Raw genomic sequence first — 14,197 nt, 5'->3', positions numbered from 1 at the left:
GCAAAGAAGCCATCAGGGTTACCAACGCAGTAAGGGACAGGTGAGAGGCAGTATCGCATGAGCTCGTCGAGGTTGAGCGGTTCATCAAGCAGCTGCGACTTGACCAGCAGTGTGAAGGCCAGGTTACTCTGCTCCTGGTACTGGATGAGCTGCAACACAATAATGAAAACATATCAAACATCACATCACATCGCATCGCATCACACAAATACAGGCTAGTAATAGTGCAGTTGATTAATCATTGTGAATTAATCATTGTGAATTAATCATTGTGAATTAATCATTGTGTATGAAATAATTCACCTTTCCCTGCGACGTGGTGAGAATGACTTTTCTTGCTGGCATGCTCCATGGTCAGTAGATTCTGGTGGGTGATGGGATCAAAGACGTTCTTCTCACCGTTCTTGGGACTCTGCTCGATGAAGTCCAACTTCTCCTGCTCACCCAGCGCATCCGTGCGCATCATGTCGACCTCCACTGCAAGCAGAACAGGCGCACAAGAGTGCAGTGTGTAGAGCCTGTAATCCGCTGGATCCTCTGGGACTGGGATTCTGAAGGGATTATTGAAGCTCCGGATTGCAGCCTCGGTTCGCTGTTCCGCCTCCTCACTCTTGATGTTGGCCTTCTCCAGGTCCCTGTGGTTGCCGGCCTTGGGGCATTCGGGATCATCCACCATGTCACACATTTGCAAGAGCTTCTCAAAGTACTGGGCATGGGTAGATGTGGTGCGGCACCAGCGCTGATATGCCCCAAACATCTAGAAGAAGCTGAGGTGACCGCCTGGAAATGGGCCAGAAGATTGTTTATTCACAACATTTGGCTGCATGTAACTCTGAATATTATAGTAAAACTGGGCATGTCATACTCATGCTCTTCAGATTTACCTGAGGATTTGGCAAACTTCATGAACGTCTCCTCCATCATCTTGTCCACTGCAGACAGCATCCCTGGGATGACAGACCTTGCCACAGCGATGGCTCCGCGGTCGATGGGCTCCATGGCACTGGGGTGGCTGAGCTCCAGGTTGGTCATGAAGACCTCAAACCATGCCAGATAACTGTGGATGAAAAAGGAATTTAGTGGGTGTAAAATATTGTATCTTTCAGATTATTTCAGAATCTAACCATCTTTCAAAATCTAACCATCTTTCTTCTTGGTGTTATAAAATACCTGGAGGAGTTTGGTCCATCATATGCGAAGAACAGGTTGGCCATCTTCCCATTGCACACGTGGAAGAGCTTCCAGTTGCTTGTCTTCAAAGCATAGATGAGCATGAAAACCAGGCGCTGATGGTCCATGACCGAAAGCCAGAAGACCGCTGTTTTCCCAAGGTGCCCCTTGCAGACTTTGTCCTGGTAGTCGAGGTACTGCTGGATGATGGCATCCTGGAGAGCGAGGTCGAGGTGCTGGCAGTTGCAGGACTTGATGAGGTTGAGGAGAGCCATGGGAGACATCTGGATATTCATCTCCTCAATGAAAACCTCAAGCATCAGTCTCTTCAGTGCCTCACAGACAGTCTTCAGGCAAAAGAGAGGGCCTTGGCATATTATATGCCTTGCCAGAGAGCACACTCTTCAGGCAGCCACTGGTCACCAATTTCGCCTCCAAGAGAATTTTGGCATACCCTGAACCTCGGCACTTGTGGTTGGTGATCATCCCGATGAGGTTCATGGATGTGTGAAAGGGCCCAGGGAGGATCACATGGTCCTTGAACTTGTCGGGATACTTCCACACCAGTGGGAGCGCCTTGATGCACACACCGAGATCGAAGGTGTTGATGGTGTACTTCTAGCCCACTTCTCGCATAGCCTCCTCTGATCGCCGGAGCAGCTCCTGCACAGTCTCGTACTGAGTGATGGGCTGGTTGATGGGCATGTAGTAGTCAATGGTGGATTTATTGGCAGGTGTCACACCATTGACCGATATGAAGCCACCCAGGCCAGGCACCTCCTGCTTGCCCTTGCTCGAGGTCATCCTGGAACAAAAATTTCAGTAAGAATGAGTACAACACAGAGAATCAACTGAATTACACTATTATAAGGAAATTTAACAATCCAATATACAGACTTGGCATTTAATATGGAATATTTTTTTGTGGGGGTGAACTTACTTTTCAAGATGACTTCGAACCAAAAGTTCATTGGAATTATGTTGAAATTATTCTAGATTTTGTTAATGTGACCTTCAAGAGAAACAAAAACCACATTGGACATTTCAAAGCAAATAAATTGATCCTTGAAAGTGATGGAAACTGATATCGAACTCAATTCACGGACAGTACTGTGTTAAACTTCTGTGCGTTTTCCAGAAGTATCTCTTTATTTTGCACATTAGCCAAAAAAATTTTTAAACAAAAACAAAAGTTAAATTACGACTGGGATTACGGACAGTAAAATTACAGTTCAGTACTTCGTGTAACCCCCACGAGCATTCAGGAGAGCACGTACACATTGAGGCATGCTGTTCACGAGATTTGCCAAGGTTTGGACAGGAATTGCTTGCCATGCAGTTACAATAGCCTGCTGCAATTCACGCACAGAGGCAGGCTGCTGGTCGAGGTTGGTTATCGATTTGACGCGTTAATTCTGCCCACAAGTTCTCTATCGGATTCATATCCGGGGACATGGCAGGCCACTCCATATGCTCTACACCATGGTCAGCAAGAAAGTGTTGGATCATGCGAGCACGATGAGGCCGTGCATTGGCATCTTGGAAGACAAAGTTTCCTCGAAAGGCTGCACGAACAAATGGAAGCAATGTTTCTTCCAGAATGGCCCTGTGCTTGAACTGGTTCAGGTTTCCATTCAGAACAACCAGGTCAGTTTTGCCCCCTGCATGAAAAGCAGCCCAAACGGTCACCCCACCACCTCCAGCTTGGACTCTTGGCACTATACAATCTTCGTTGTAGGCTTCATGCACTTGTCTGCGCACTCGGACGCGGCCATATTGACGATAGACCAGAAATCTAGACTTGTCACTGAAGATCACGTGATTCCAGTGTCCTGGCTGCCATTGACGGTGCTCTCTGGCTCACTGCAATCGGCGCTGGCGGTGTTGTCTGGTCAGACGTGGCTTTCTCAGGGGACGCCTGGCACGATAGCCTGCTTGAACCAGTCGTTGGTTGACTAGCCTTCTGGATACAGGCACATTTGTCAGTTGCTGCCACTCAGCCCTAAGCCGATTAGCTGACTTGGTACGGCCATTGCGGACTAACCGGTGCAGCTGGCGATCATCCCTCCTTGTGGTTCTGCGGGGACGTCCTGACCTCGGTATTGGAGTAGGGACACCCCTCTGAGCATTTCCTTTCAGGATCTTTGACACCTGACCTTCAGTGATGCCATACTGCCGAGCAATAGCACGCTGTTTCATGCCGGAATTTCTTAAAGCCACCACTAAATGACAAACAGCATTGTCGAGTTGACGGACCATCTCCAGGGGAAGCGGCAATAACTTTTGTGGATGTGCAGCAGTTGTTTTCCACTAATACAGAACGCAACGACCCTTATATACCCGATTGTGAAGCCAATCGTCAAATGTACCTGTCCGTACATTTTGTCATGCCACCTGTGATATAATCCTGTTATTGACTTCTTGCTGCGACAGACAATCAGTGACATGGTTCTTTTAACAAAGAAATCACCGAAGCGTAAAAGAAACCCACCAGATTGATATACCGAGTTCAGAAAGTAAACCCAAGTCAAGAAAAAATATATATTCCATATTAAATGCCAAGTCTGTATATGGATACATATATGTAGCTTATTTCAAAAGCACCACATGCACAGGAGCCACATTTAGTATTGTCAGAAACTGGCAGCAAAGACTTCATCATCCAGAGGCAAAAAAGACGCATTCTCTGGGAACTTGGGGCTCTCCCTGTTGTAAATGGTGACAGGAGGGAGATTCTCTGGAGTATCCAGCTTCAGGTTCCTCTTCTTGATCCTGTCATAGAGAGAGAGGGTCTGTTCAGTGGTTGAGGTAGCATCAGGCGTTATCCCCTGGATCATGATTCCCCCAACACTGTTGACCACGTTTGAGCCATGTATGCTCGTGGTGATCTTGTTGTGATTGTCGCATTCACTGTGGAACACAGCATTTCCCTCGCCACAGATGATCTGAGGAGTAAGGTAAGTTGAATCCTTGTCCAGTGCCTTGGCTATGGCTGTCTCCAGCTCTAACTCGAAGTCATAAGACTTGCAGTGACCCAGTCGGTTCAAGATCGTCGTCAACTGCTTACTGTGGTAGAGGTGTCAGACATTTTTGCACAGGAACAGATGCTTTGACAACTTCCATTTTCCATTAGTCACTGCTCGACAGAGGTCCTGTCCGATAGAGTAAACAAGCCGGCGTGTCCTCTCACACTTCTCCACCTCAGGGTCAAAGCCAGACAGAACAAGGTTGAGGAACCACTTGAGCTCCTCACGCAACTCCTCCCCAACTTGCTTGTCCAACTCGTCAGCAGTGGGTGGCCAGGGCAGATCAGCTGACTCCTCAAAAGCCTTTTGGATCACCTGTCAGAAGTACAGAGCAGTGTCCTTCAACTGGTCGGCACATGCGTTCGCATCAGCTCGGGTGATGCTAGCGCTGTATACTAGCCAGAATGAGAAGCAACCTCGCTCCTTGAGAGCCACTTTTGAGAATGAAAGGTGTTCGCCGAGTTCATCATCCTTCTCAAGGCTTGCCATGAGCTTTATAGACCTGTAGTCGGGGTTGGGCGCTCCTTGCACATCGAGCTCAATGACATAGCAGTCACGAACAGTACTGATGGGCAGGACCTGTTGGTTGTATATGACCTGGGTCTGCAGCAGCTCCTTCACAACATTGTATGCTACATTGTGAGCAGCAGTCTTCGGAGCTTGCTCCGTGTCAGACTCATCCTTCTTCTCCAGCTTTTGTTTATGATTGTGGTAGTCACAAAAGAAGCGGTGGTAACAAAAGTCATGGTAGCAAGCCTCAGCTGAAAATAAATCCATGCCCTTGACTTTACGGTACAGACGGCTGTTTCCGAGAGCTTCTGCCATAGGTTCGATTTTCTTCCATCCTCGCTCCTTCTTCTTCCAGGCTGGAAAGCTGCGAGTTGGCCTCTGAGTCTTGCCATTCACTTTGATTTCATTCTTCTCACAGAAAATGCATTCATATGGTGGAAATTTGACAGGATCAGCATCTGCAGATTTCTGCTTGCGAGGAGAGTGGTGCCTCTGTGATGTTGATGGCACGGTTGAAGCGTCAGCAGATGGATTCTTCAATCAATCCAAGTGTGTTGTCGAAGTCCGGTGTCTGATGTCCGGGCAGACACTAAAGACACCGTACTGAAGATACAAGCCGTTTAATATGGAATTCACACATATGAGGGAAAAGGGTTGGCTCCAGATGAATGCAAGATCCCTTCTCAAAAGCATTCAAAGTCCACCCAGTTTATATACACCGAGGCAACTTCAGCGCAGAAAATATTAGTGTCATAAAAGGAAACTTCACACAAGAAACATGTCTCGTGTGCAATGCACCTCACACTGCCTTGAAGGTCATTTCCCAGAATGTAGGAGTTTTGTACCAGGGCAGGAAAAACACAGAGTTCCTTTTGTTGTAAGTTAAGCAGGAGAAGAAACATGGACCAGCTTTTGGCCATGAAGCAAAATGCAAGATAAATCAAAGGGCATGAGAAAAATCACATTCCCAGCCTGTCAGCAGTCTAACAAGAAAAAGTTTAATAAAGCAATCTTTAGTTCCCACAGTGTTGTGAAGTCTTGGTAACAGCACCTGTGGTAACCAGTTATCTCCAAATCCAGACCATCTAGAGCCGTGGTTCCCAACCTGGGGACCATGGTGTATTTCTCGGGGGGCCATGGGGTAATTTGCCTGAGGCAATGCAAGATGAATTCCTGGATCTCCGAAACGATTCATTTGCCAAAGACATTCGAAAAGAAGAGCTTGACGGAGTTTTGATTGGGAATAGGTCGCTACCCTAATATCAGCCAGATAGCTATCCGGGTGCTTCTGCCATTCTCGTCTACCTATCTCTGCGAAACGGGGTTTTCCACGCTGTTGAATATCAAATCGAAACAGCGTAATTGGCTCCACGTGGAAGATGACCTCCACTGTGCCCTGCCTATGACTCAACCACGGATACCCCAATTGGTAGCTAAAATGCAATTTCAGCCATCCCACTGAGTTTTTAATTCACCTTTACGGCGCATGCACTGCGTCCCTAGTTTTGATTACCTGAGTTGTTGTCGAATTGAGTTTCTTTTTGTGAGATTATGACACACTGCGTTAAATACAGACACAACAGAGGTTTTTAGTTTTCACATATTCTTGACTTGGAACCTTTTCATACTGTTTTCTTGTGTGACAGTTCTATTTTATGCTGTCCATAGTGTTGCCACTGATAATATTAAAATCTCATATCAAACATGCATAATTTGAGCGACGTTGCTTTGTTTGCTTCTTCCAAAAACGATGTAGTTGGGAGCTAGTAAGGAACAGAAAAAAACTATGGAACTAAATGTTCATGTTGGCTACTTGGAATTCCTCATTTTCTGTGTAATAATTTAACAATTCTCATAAAAACAAAATAGCCAATTAAAGGAAAAAACACCTCTCAGAATGCACCACAGAGCATCTAGAAATCAAAATTTTTCTGGGGGGGGGGGGGAATTCCCCCAGACCGACCCACCCTGCTTACACGCACTCTGCCGTTCGACCCTCGTGAAAGGGAGGGGGTGCTGGGGATGTGCTCTGGGAGCCAAGGGGGCCATAACAAAAAAGGTTGGAATCCCCTGACCTAGAGTTTCTGGCAGCAGATCACATCCGGCTTTCATATGATGAGAAGCATCATTTTCTCAGCCACTCTACTATCACGTATCTCAAATAAATGTGACAACTTCTCTAATGGCATACATTTGACAGAACTGAAACATGTGAAGGGATTATCATCAGATTCCTTGGGGGTGTGTAACACGCAAGTGGAGGTAAGACACTTCTGTTTCACAGAGGGTTCAGACGCATCTGAACTTTGTTCACTTTTCCTCTTCTTTTTCACCATGGTTAATTAAGCTTCACTGTCCAACAGCACTATTGATAAGCTGGTATTAGTTTGCTATACACATATAGTTATATGATATAGTCTCTGCATATTACCATCACCGGAATCAAGCATTCACTGTTGAAGCAGCATGCACCTTCACCAATAGATCTAGAAAAAGAGAAGTATACATAAAAATATCAACACACATATACATATAATAATACGAATAATATTGTTACGGTTTTCCGCCGCCCTTCCAACCCTTACCAAGGGGAGATTAAGCCCCTTGTTCTTTCTGGGCCGGCGTAACCGAGACTTGAAACGCCCCTCCCGGGCAAACGCAAGGTATGGTTTCGGGACAAGTCTCGCACGTACCTAAATACCTGCGCCACCGCGGAAGCGGGGAATCAAGCCTCGCACGAGCCACGTGTAATTTGGGTACACCGAGCGGATTGCGTACCACATGGTCCATACAGTTACCGTTAGTATTGGAACCCGATTCGAGCGGTTCAATTCGTACCACGCTTAGTCAATGATGGAAAACACGAGACGGTCTAATAAAGGAAGAACACGATTTAATTATTATTTACACTTATATGTACAAGCCGGTAGAAGACAGAGACACAGAGCAGCCTTATACAGTCTTATGCTTAAGCCCAGACATGGGCCCGATCACACTCACAAAGGGGAAATGCAGGGAGGATGGTGTTCACGCGCTGCCTTGGTCTTCCAGGAACGGCCCCACCCGGCGTGGCTCTCCCCGGTCACAGCACGCCCCGCGATGAAGGCAAGCAGGCGGTGGAAGGGATCCTTGTAGCGCGTCTCTCGAACAAAGGGCAGATGAGGCAGGAGGGAAATGTACGCGGCTCTCGCCGGCTTGGCGGTCTTCGACAGTGCGTTTAGTTGCCGGCGCACTATCACTCGCATAACCCAATAGAGGCTCTGCCTCAAGCTCAACCGAGCGTCCAATTTGGTACGGGCGCTTATAACTTAGTTCATATGCACGTCTTCTCTCTTGTACAACACTCAACTCTCACAGAACTTTGTCAAGCGCCTCCCTTCGCAGAACTGCCCACCCCGAGCTCATAACTGACTCTCACAGAACTTAGTGCAGCTCCCCTCTCGCAGAACTGCAAGCTCACCTCTCCACAGAAGGACTGTGTGGGGGCTTCGCGCAACGGGTTTTATTGCCACGCCCTGATCCCTCTCGAATGTTCCAACCACACCCTGTGATGCAGTGCCGCAGCCACTCCCTTTGAGCCCTGATTGGTGGCTCGCGCTTGCCGTCAGCTTCTCCGCCGCTCTCATTCGGTCCTGCCTCGATTTGCCAGGCCTGCCTCGTGTTAATTCGCGCCAAAAAGCCAAAGGCAGCATAAGGAGGCGTAAGGTGGCATAAGGCAATGGAGGCGGCACAAGGCAATGAAGGACCTACTCTCATTAGTCTACTCAACGCAAAACTAACACAGGAAAAGGACTATGCTCACACATACTAAGAAATAACTGCACTATCGCGCGGCTAGGTGTTGCTGTGTGACTAAACTATGAGGGGGAAATTTAACCTTTATTGTACAAACTCAAAACCGCAACACCACCCCTCTCCCTCATCAGACTCGTCCCCGAGTCGAACCTAACAAAAATGGAACGACCGGTTTTGAGAATGATCTGGAAAATTACTTTTACTTTTACATGTGACATATAGATGTGGTTCCCTCTAACATTTACTCTAACCCGTGAGTGCGACAGTTTTAAAACACTAAATATGTCCCCCCAATTGCGTTGAGTAGCTAATCTAACAGAATCATGCCCACAATTAACCAATGCGGAATTTGTCAAACTAAACATATAGCCGGTGGGCAGCATTTTATATTTACAAGCACAGAAAACTTAACCTTATTTACAACTCTATGACCCAGGACCTGTCCTTTTTGAAGAGAAGATTGGAGGGGAGAGAAAGCACAGCAAAACACAACACACACTCATAAATTCATCACATTTGCTGCTTGCTTCTTGCATCTTGCTTCTTGCATCTTCTGTGTGCATATATCAAACCGGCTAGCCCCCAGGACCGGCATACAGGCCATTCCTGCTCTTCAGGGCTAACTAAACTTACAAATCTTCTCATCCCTAGCACACCATCATAAAAATGCACAACAAATGCGTTCATTTTATTTCTCTGCCAGGCAGGGCCAACCCTATGTGGTCCAACTGCGTGACATTCATGCCACTCAAAACAAGTGGTCCGAAGATGCAAGGTGATGTTGCAGCAAGGTGCTGCACAGTAGAGATGTAAGGCCACAAAACCTGTGGTCCATGAGTGTATAATGTGCAGCAAAGTGTTTGTGGCAGCAAGGTGCTGCACATGTGCAGCAAAGTTATAACACAAGGATATGGCAGCAAAATGCCACACAGTTTGGCTGCACCGATGTAGCAAGGTGCAGCAGGAATGCTGCACAGATCGATGGTGCTGCACAGTTCCACCTCCAAAATGGTCCTGGGGTGGGGGGGGGAGACAAAGCACGACCAGCAAAGCGGAAAGGGCGTAAAGGTACACAGCAAAACAAGGTAATGCAGCACAAGGGGCGCGGAAGAGCGAGCAGAGCAGGCTCGTCCCTAACCGTCCATACCCCCCATCGTCAGCTTACACTACCCTAGCCCTTCGTTGTATTTACAAATTCGTCTCTACGTCTTATCTCCCATATCCCCCTCTATTTCAAATTCGTCTCCCATTCCCTCCCAGGAAGGAAGGAATGGAACAAACACAACGTCTCATCACGTCCTGATGCGTCTTTACCACTCAAACAATTTACTTGACCCTGGTGTGGAGCTTCGTCCTCCTTGGTGAATGGCTGTGGATGGCGCGAAGGGATTTCTCTTCTCCTAGCTACACTACTGACATTTACTTTTAACCTACCCGGGGTCGTACCCTGCCAATCAGCCATCTTTAAACTATGTGGTTCAAAAAACCGAATTCCCATTGTCCACTCTGTGGTGCCATCTGAAATTTGGGTCTCACTCCCACAAATTTTCATACTGTGCCCTTGCACAATTTCGGGGCTGGGTCGTGTGGCTCCACTAGCAGGTCCAACTACCTGCGCAACTCCGCCACTGAAGTCGCCACCCGAGCTTACCTGCTCCTGCGACTACCTAAACTGGGGAAGGCCCCTCCTGGCTCTTTACCCCCTGATGCCCACCTTGGCATTGGGCAACCCGGGTCCTTCCCTTGGATCCTCGGGCCCCACTCACAACTACCCCAACTGGCTCCCAGAGCCTACCTGCGGCCTCACCTGGCCGACAAACTACCAGTGGCAGAGTGCCCCAATAACCATACGCACCAATTAAACCACACACCCAGCCATTCACTGACTCATGCACCCTCCAAAGCACTACTTTGCCACTACCTGCACCACAGGTGTCAATATCCATACAAATTTTGCCTAAGCCCTCTACCTGGCTTTACACTACCCACCCCGGGCATTCGTGAATGGGTTCCATCTCCCCCCATTCACTCCTTCGCACCATGCATTCCACACCTTTTATTCCACACCAAGCATTCCACACCAAGCATTCCACACCACTTATCTCACACACCTTTCGTCCTGCACACCATGCAATTCAATTCACACTACTTCTTTCACACACCAAATATCTGGCACACCTCTTGTGCTCACACTACTCTTTCCATTTACTTCAACACAATTCCTCACACACACAGCATCATCTATCTAACTGCTTTTCCCCTAAAACTCGTGCTTCCCCGTCATCCCATTAAACTAAGCACTCCCTTCGTCATTATCATCCTTCTAAGCTACCTATGTCCCCACTATAGTACAAATGTCATTACTTAAATCTTTTGTCCTCTAAGGTCTTCTAAATCCCTAACATTATCCTAGCCCTCCCTCGGCTGGCTTCGGTGCCCCATGGAGGTAACCATGGCTGGCACCCCCATGTGCCTGTCACTGCCATCCCCCTAATCTAATGCTCATGAGCCCTGGTCGTGTGAGGAATGGTCAAACTACCATTCCCCCACGTAGGGTACACCATCCTCATCAGTCCACTACACTCGAGCCTCACCAAGTGGATGTACATTGTCATCACGGCTCGACCTCGCAGGGCCGAGCGATCCATGCGGTTGGTTGGTCGCCTGTATGGGGTGTCCGTCCGGCATTTTCGTTCCAGGGGAGGAGGTATGGATGGGCCGAGGTTCAGGGCCCCATCTCTGCGCGGGGCCTCATGGTCCCACACACGATGATCCAACCGCCCACGGTCAGAGCACCGCACCCGCCAAGTTTGCTATACACATACAGTTATATGATATAGTCTCTGCATATTACCATCACCGGAATCAAGCATTCACTGTTGAAGCAGCATGCACCTTCACCAATAGATCTAGAAAAAGAGAAGTATACATGTAAATATCAACACACATATACATATAATAATACGAATAATATTGTTACGGTTTTCCGCCGCCCTTCCGACCCTTACCAAGGGGAGATTAAGCACCTTGTTCTTTCTGGGCTGGTGTAACCGAGACTTGAAACGTCCCTCCCGGGCAAACGCAAGGTAAGGTTTCGGGACAAGTCTCGCACGTACCTAAATACCTGCGCCACCGCGGAAGCGGGGAATCAAGCCTCACATGAGCCACGTGTAATTTGGGTACACCAAGCGGATTGCATACCACGTGGTCCATGCAGTTACCTTTAGTATTGGAACCCGATTCGAGCGGTTCTATTCGTACCACGCTTAGTCAATGATGGAAAACACGAGACGGTCGAATAAAGGAAGTACACGATTTAATTATTGTTTACATTTATATGTACAAGCCGGTAGAAGACACACACAGAGCAGCCTTATACAGTCTTATGCTTAAACCAGACACGGGCCCGATCACACTCACAATGGGGAAATGCAGGTAGGATGGTGTTCACGCGCTGCCTTGGTCGTCGAGGAATGGCCCCGCCCGGCGTGGCTCTCCCCGGTCACAGCACGTCCTGCGATGAAGGCAAGCAGGCGGTGGAAGGGATCCTTGTAGCACGTCTCTCGAACAAAAGGCAGATGAGGCAGGAGGGAAATGTACGCGTCTCTCGCTGGCTTGGCGGTCTTCCACAGCGTGTTTAGTTGCCGGCACGCTATCACTCATGTAACCTAATAGAGGCTCTGCCTCAACCTCAACCGAGCGTCCAATTTGGTATGAGCGCTTATAACTTAGTTCATGCGCATCTTCTCTCATGTACAACACTCAACTCTCACAGAACTTAGTCAAGCGCCTCCTTTCGCAGAACTGCCCACCCCGAGCTCATAACTGACTCTCACAGAACTTAATGCAGCTCTCCTCTCGCAGAACTGCAAGCTCACCTCTCCACAGAAGCACTGCATGGGGGCTTCGCGCAACAGGTTTTATTGCCACGCCCTGAGCCCTCTCGAATGTTCCAACCACACCCTGTGATGCAGTGCCGCAGCCACTCCCTTTGAGCCCTGATTGGCGGCTCGCGCTTGCCGTCAGCTTCTCCACTGCTCTCATTCGTTCCTGCCTCGATTTGCCAGGCCTGCCTCATGTTAATTCACGCCAAAAAGCCAAAGGCAGCATAAGGAGGCGTAAGGTGGCATAAGGCAATGGAGGCGGCACAAGGCAATGAGGACCTACTCTCATTAGTCTACTCAACACAAAACTAACACAGGAAAAGGACTATGCTCACACATACTAAGAAATAACTGCACTATCGCGGCGGCTAGGTGTTGCTGTGTGACTAAACTATGAGGGGGAAATTTAACCTTTATTGTACAAACTCAAAACCGCAACAATACGATAACAAGAAAAGTTTTTGAAGCAATAAGTAAGCTTCCATCACCATATATATGGGGAGCTGGGGTCAAAAATAATGCATGTCAGAAAATGAAAATGAAGTGATTTCTTAATAAAATGACCTTGACTTTAGCATGAATCATGTGACCTTGACCTCCAATCGTTTTGAAAAGCTCGGAAATCGATTCAGCCCCTCAGAAAACCGTAATATCGATCCTAAGATAATCAAAATCGGCTTATTAGTTACTGACATATGACACCAAGCGTTTTCATGGTGCGGATGGCAGCCATCTTGGAATATGCTAATTAGGACCATGTGGGACATTTTTCCAGCTGGAAACATCAAAATTATTTAAGTAGATGTCCGAGGGGTGCTAAAAATCATTTTGGAATTTAGTTTTAGGGGGTGGGGTGCAGAGTAAACCAATTTCAATGGTTGCTAGAAGACAGGGCAGCATGTAGAATCATACTAACATAACCATGAGACTTTAAACAAACCTTAAAAAAAAATACATATTTTGGGGGCAATCCCCCTCCCCCAACCCCTACCTCCTCAGACCCCAATTTTTCTAATGCCTTGAACAAACTTTGGTACAACACAGGTGATGAAGGTTGTGGTGAAGTTTCATTGGAATTGCGTATGTAGTTTCTGAGAAGAAAGCAAATACCTATTTTGGGGGTCAAACCTGGACCCCACTTTGACCCCGGTAGACCCCCTTAGACCCCGATTTTTTAAATGCCGTGAACAAACTTTCGTCACAGAACAACAAATATAATTTATGCCAAGTTTGGTCACAATCCCATCAGCGGTTTCGGAGAAGAAGCTACAAATGTTTACTGACTGACTGACTGATGGACGGACAGACTGATGGACGGATGGAAGATGCGCCATCGCATAAAACTCCCTGAGCTTCGTTCCAGGTGAGCTAAAAATGAAGTCAGAGGGTGAATCAGAGTCGAGATAAAGCCACGAGGAGTCTCAATGGACTTTATGTTGCAGGCCTTCATTTCATTGAAAAATGCATTTTGTTCTATAAACGGTAACTTTAATCCAAATTTTTTCCCGTTTTTTGCAACCCGAGTCGAAAACCATGTTAGCGACTGTGAAAAATGAAATCAGATATCGAATTAGAGTTTAAATAAAAACTGTGAGAGTTAGAAAAGCGCGAGTCTAACAAATGAGGACTCAAAGCTATGCGAGGAAACAAATGGCGGAGATTCGTTTTGAAGTCCCTCCCAGAACGCGTGAAGCCACTCCACAGACAGACAACCTTACTCACACAGAGACAGACAGACAGACTCACCTTCGCAGAATTTATATTGTATATAATCATAAGATTCGTTTTATGAACCTTAATTACAAATGACAC

General features: G+C 47.4%; 1 protein-coding gene across 1 annotated transcript in view; it reads left to right on the top strand.

Moving 5' to 3' along the window:
• CEL (carboxyl ester lipase) overlaps positions 1–14,197 on the top strand; it is a 79,860-nt gene that overhangs the window by 65,303 nt on the left and 360 nt on the right. The window lies entirely within an intron of this gene.

This window comes from Myxine glutinosa, chromosome 13 (genome assembly GCF_964187855.1).
Source record: "Myxine glutinosa chromosome 13, kmMyxGlut1.1, whole genome shotgun sequence".
In the NCBI taxonomy this organism is placed as follows: Eukaryota; Metazoa; Chordata; class Myxini; order Myxiniformes; family Myxinidae; genus Myxine; species Myxine glutinosa.
This window is presented reverse-complemented; position numbering and strand designations above follow the sequence as displayed.